A 4,855-nucleotide genomic window follows, 5' to 3' on the forward strand; every position below is an offset into this window, starting at 1 on the left:
GGGGGGGGAACCTCGCAGCTCATGGCCTTAACTGCCACGCCGGCTTAGCTCTGGGAGGCTTGTAGAATCACGCTTCCTTCTGCCCGCCAGCCTGCATATTCCAGATAGGCACGCTTGCTTCCTTCCTTCCTGTCCCCCCCGCCAATCATTCCAGCTTTGCTGCCTGCTTCTTTCCCTGGTTTTGGTGGATGGAGAATCCTGTAGAGGTGGAGCAGCTGACATAGTTTGGGGGTAGGGGTAGGGAGAGAACTGTCTCCCCCCCCCATCTCCTGCTGCATTCCCTTTAACAAAGGGGGGGGAGCCTATGGATTATTGTTGGTTGCCTCTTCCTTTGCAGCTGGTCACCCAGTAGTCAGAGTCCGACCCTCCTGAGTCCCTGCAGCCCCAGTAGTCCTTTGTTCCTTCACCCCTGGAGGTAAGAGTGTCTTCATGGGGCAGGGGGGGGCATGGGCGACTTCCTCCTGCTACTAGCCGTGGCGCTCATCTGAAAGGTTACAGAAAGGGGCTTAAACCGCAGTCCTGGAGGAGGGGTCCCTCAGTGGATATTGGCCCAGATTGCAAAATGGAACCTCCATGTTCAGAAGCAGTGTACCTCAGAATGCCGGCTGCTGGGGAGCAGCAACAGGAAGAGGGTTTGGCCTCCAGGTGCCAAAGTGTGCAGGAACAGGAAGGTCTGGGCTTCCCCACCCCCACGGCAGCCATGCCGGCTTGTGCAGTGTTTCCTTGCACAGTAAAGCTGTGCACAGTAAAGCCAGAAGGCACATGAGGAGCAGAAAAGAAGCCTGCCTTTTGTCAGCGGCGAAGCCAGACCAGTTGCCCACAATGGCAAGTGCCTCCATCAAGGAGGCTGCAGGCTAAAAGCAGTTCATTAAAAAAAGAAGCTACAACAGATGGAACCCTTCCGTTCAAAGCTTTCTCAGGGTGTTCTAAAAAATCAGGGATTGTTGCAATAACCATGTGCCTGCTGGATCCAGCTTACTCTTTCTAAAATACGAGATGTCTCTAACCCCTTCTGTCACAGAGATACAATGGGGGAAGAGCATACCTCTGTAGCAATAAGGGCTAGAGAGTTCCTTTTCAGAAATGGCCTAATAGACAACGTCTGAGTCCGGAGCACACGAAAGCGTCTACCCAGAATTAAACTTTGTTGGTCTTTAAGGTGCCCCTGGACTCAAAACTTTGTTCTGTTGCTTCAGACCAGCATGGCTGCCCATCTGGCCTCAATACAAAGTGAAATGCTGCATAAGTTCACACAAAGAAATTAATGCTGAAATCCAACTTCCATGTTGTTTATAATTCTTGTATTTCAACAGGTGGACATCATCCAGACACCAGAGTGTCGACAAGATGTACAGAACGGGACGAACTTCTCGAGTCTTACTTACTGTCCATAGTGAAATAATAATGGTTGGTGATGAGCTGTTAGAAGCCTTCCTGAATGTTTGGATACCTTAGTGGTGAATTAGACTGTGAAAGGACCACTGGAAATTGAAGTTTGATAAAGATTGTTCTCGAAACGAGCGGCAAAACTCGAGAAGTTCGTCCCATTCTGTACATCTTGTCGACACTCTGGTGTCTGGATGATGTCCACCTGTTGAAATACAAGAATTATAAACAACATGGAAGTTGGAATTCAGCATTAATTTCTTTGTGTGAACTTATGCAGCATTTCACTTTGTATTGATGTCATATGTATTGCTGTGCCCTTAGTTTCTGTTCCCACCTGGCCTGACAGACTGTTCATAATGATAATGTGTGATGCTGTCTCCCTCCTGGGGTTCTCGCTGAACCTGAGCAAGAACAGTGGGCTATAAGCAAAGTATAAAAGGGTGTTTCAATTCCTGGTCTTTTAAAAAGCCCCTGCTAGCAGGGTAGGGAGGCTGGGGGGAACCACAATGAGGGGACCAGGGCAAGGATGGTGTGCGGAAACAGACTGTCTGGAAGGTCTCTTGTCCCTGCACTTCACCACTTCACCAGGGCCTTATCCCTCTGGTGGAAGTCACACCACCATACAGTTTTATGCACTCTGCCAAAGTTGAGTCCTTTTATGCCACCGCATGCTGTTTCTGCATCCCTGGTGGGCTCCCTGCTTTTAAAACTATTGCTGATTTTAATATTGACTTTATTTATTTGATTTGTATAACCTGAACCCCCCTCCTCAACAGAGGTCTCAGGGTGGTAATTTTTCTGCTCTGTTGTTTTTTTAATATGGCCTTATTGCTGCTTAGTTTTTTTTGCCTGTGAGCTATTTGAAGCAGTTGTCAGGAGAGACAGCCTGTAAGTTTTCTTAATAAATAAATAAATGTGGGGGGAGGCCGCAAAGCGGGCTGTGTTCTTCCTCTCTTTGATGTCAGAGAAAGCAGTTCTTAATTGGAGCCCAGATTTGTACAGAGGGAGAGCTTCCAAGAACTGGTAGATAGCGCTGGGGAGGAGCCAGTGGTCGTGGTACATGTGGGGAAATGCAGTCGTGAGGTCCCAGAGGAAAAATTTAGGCTGCTAGGCAGGAAACAGTGGGAGGGCTCCTAGTGTCCTGGCCCCACTGCTGGACCTCTTGAGGGCACCTGGTATTTTTGGCTACTGTGTGACAGTGTTGGACTGGATGGGCCTTTGGCCTGATCCAACAATGGCTTCTCTCAGGGGTCATTTCGTAGAAAAAGAGGTGCAGGAGCTCATTAGCATAACCCATTAGCATCACTTATTTGCATATGCCACACCCCCTGATATCACCGGAAGTGTGTCAGAAGGCACCACTGGACTGTCTTGGATTGCTAGCCATTGGGGGGGGACGTGCAGATCTGTCCTCGCAGAGGAGGGAGAGCTTGTACCTGAATAAAACTTGGTCTTAAAGGTGCCACTGGACTGTTTTGGGTCAGGGGGCCGCGGGGGGCTCTGCGGCTTACCTGGCTGCTTCTTGCTCTGACTGCGGGCTGCTGGGAGCAGGGGGCGGGGCTTGTTGCATGTGCCCCCCCTGGGCTCTTTACTGCCAGAGTTCCGCTCCCGTGCGCTCCTGCAGGAAATGACCCCTGGCTTCTCTTATGTTCTTATGTTAGAACAAGTTCCGGAAGGTAGCTGTGTTGGTCTCCAGTAGAACAACTGATGGAGCTTTTGACTCTTGAAAGCTTAGACCGTGGAAGTCTTGTTGGTCTCTCAGGTGCTGCAGCACTTGAATCTAGCTGTTCCTCGAATCTTGCTGTTTCAAGAAAGCCAAAAGTGGCCAGGGGATCTGCTGTGTTTCAACCTGGCCTGCAAGTTCTGCACAGGGGAGCAGGAGAGGGAAGCCCTCTGGAAGAAGACAGGACTGTCTAGTTTGCAGCAGCAATTTGACACCCATTCACTGGTAGATTTAGGAGAGCTGAGGGACATGGTGGGTGCCCTGGAGGTCTTGCCCCAGTTCTAAAAAACCCAACACGGACCTCAGCCGGAAGCAAGCTGGCATCCCTGCTAACTCTGGCAGGCTGTCCTCTTGTGGACTGTTGGTTTTTCACTGGTGGACAGAGGTTTTCACTAGCAGGGCTACAGCCATGTTCTGAAGGGGAGGAGAAAGATGCTGGGAGAGGGACCGAGCTCCGTGGAACCCACAACTTGTGCAGAATGGGGGGTGGGGGCACAGAATGAAGCAAGCCAGAAAACCCAAGTATTAAGTCCTTATTATGGTGAAGATATGCTTGAAAGCATGTGGGCAAAGCATGTTGGGAACTCAGAAGCTGGAACTCAGAATGAGAAGGGACTTGGGTGGCCTGCTCCCCTCCCCTCCCCTCCCCTCCAGGTGGCTAGCAAAACCAGAATTGGTTGCTTCGATCCAGCAATTTACCCTGTGCTGCAGCAGACATTTCTGATGCCTGGCAAGGTTGTTTCTTGGGATCAGGGGACCACTTGGACTAATAGACCCTAAAAGCCCCTTTGGGAAGCTGCAGCAGGGAGAGGGAAAGGGATGAAATTACCTTTTTCTGCCTCTTCCAGGGGCACAGCTCAGGCGATGGAAGGGGTTGGTGCTTTTTGCTGCCCCCTCTGCTCTTCTCAGAAGAGAAAGGAAGACTGATTTCTTCCAAGAGGAATCTTTTGAAGAAAGAGAAAGTTGTAGGCAAAGCAATTGGGAGAAACAAATAATCGGGAATAGATGGGATATCAGTAGAGATATTCGAAGCCACAGAAATGGAGTCCATCAAAATCCTAACAAAGGTTGTGCCAACAAGTAGGGAGAACGAAAGAATGGGCCACAGACTGGAAACGCTCAATCTGCATTCCAGTTTTGAAAAAAAGGAGACGTCAAAGACTGCAGCAACTATCGGACCAAGACTCTTGCATTAATTTCTCACGCAAGTAAGATTATGTTCAAAATCTTACAACAGTGTTTTCATATACGGAATGAGAAATGCCAGATGTTCAACCTGGGTTCAGAAGAAACAAGGGAACATTAGCAATCTGAGGGAACACTGACAATCTGAGATATGCAGCTGACACCCCATCACTATCAGAAAACAGTGAAGACCTGAAATTACTACTGCTGAAGTTTATAGTGGAACATGCCAAATCAGGATTACAGCTGAACATCAAGAAGGCAAATGTACTGACTACTGGGGAATTACCCAATTGTTTTAAGGTTGACGATGAAGAAATTGAAATTGGTAATGATTTTCTATACCTTGGCTCCGTCATCAACCAAAAGGGAGACTGCACCCAAGAAATCAGAAGGGGATTAGGACTGGGAAGGAGCACGACTGGGAAAGACCATGAAGGAGCTAGGAGAGATCCTGAAGTGTAAGGATGTAAGATCAAGATAATTCATGCCAGAGTATCTCCCATTGCTGTGTGTGGGCATGGAAGTTGGACAGTGAAGAAAGCAGATAGGGAGAAA

This window comes from Gekko japonicus, unplaced genomic scaffold (genome assembly GCF_001447785.1).
Source record: "Gekko japonicus isolate JY-2015 unplaced genomic scaffold, Gekko_japonicus_V1.1 scaffold596, whole genome shotgun sequence".
Taxonomy (NCBI): Eukaryota; Metazoa; Chordata; class Lepidosauria; order Squamata; family Gekkonidae; genus Gekko; species Gekko japonicus.